At 38.2% G+C, this 393-nt stretch overlaps 1 non-coding gene across 1 annotated transcript; it reads left to right on the top strand.

Annotated features, from left to right (window-relative positions):
- LOC114209045 (U7 small nuclear RNA) lies at nucleotides 1–56 on the top strand. The gene has a single exon (XR_003609223.1). It is a non-coding gene; the product is annotated as a U7 small nuclear RNA (small nuclear RNA).
- Nucleotides 57–393: the final 337 nt, after the last annotated feature.

Raw genomic sequence — 393 nt, 5'->3', positions numbered from 1 at the left:
AAATGTTACAGCCCTTTTAGAATTTGTCTATCAGGTCCTTACTGGAAGACTCCCCCACGGTTAAAAAAAAAAAAATGGTGTCCACTATACCTTTGTAACTTCCCAATGAGGGGATCATTTGGGCTCTGCTTGAATACTTCTTGAGACAAGGAATTCACCATTTTGTGAGGTCCATTCCTTTTCCAGTTCTAACTACTCAACAGCTTCTTTGGTAATGACCATCGTATATTCTAAGTTCATTCTCTACAATGATACAGAATTCACTTACTCCTTGCTCTTTGAGAATCTGAAAATGGCTATTGTGTTCATCTCAAGATTTTTATTTTCACACCATACATGCTTATAAGGTTCCTTGTCATGGTCCTCTCTGGATCTAGACTCTCATCATTCTGG

This window comes from Eumetopias jubatus, unplaced genomic scaffold (assembly GCF_037043125.1).
Source record: "Eumetopias jubatus isolate StellerSeaLion01/CBP00866 unplaced genomic scaffold, mEumJub1_p1.0 scaffold_7, whole genome shotgun sequence".
Lineage (NCBI taxonomy): Eukaryota > Metazoa > Chordata > Mammalia > Carnivora > Otariidae > Eumetopias > Eumetopias jubatus.
The sequence above is the reverse complement of the archived record's forward strand: the minus strand, read 5'-3'. Positions and strand labels throughout refer to the sequence as shown.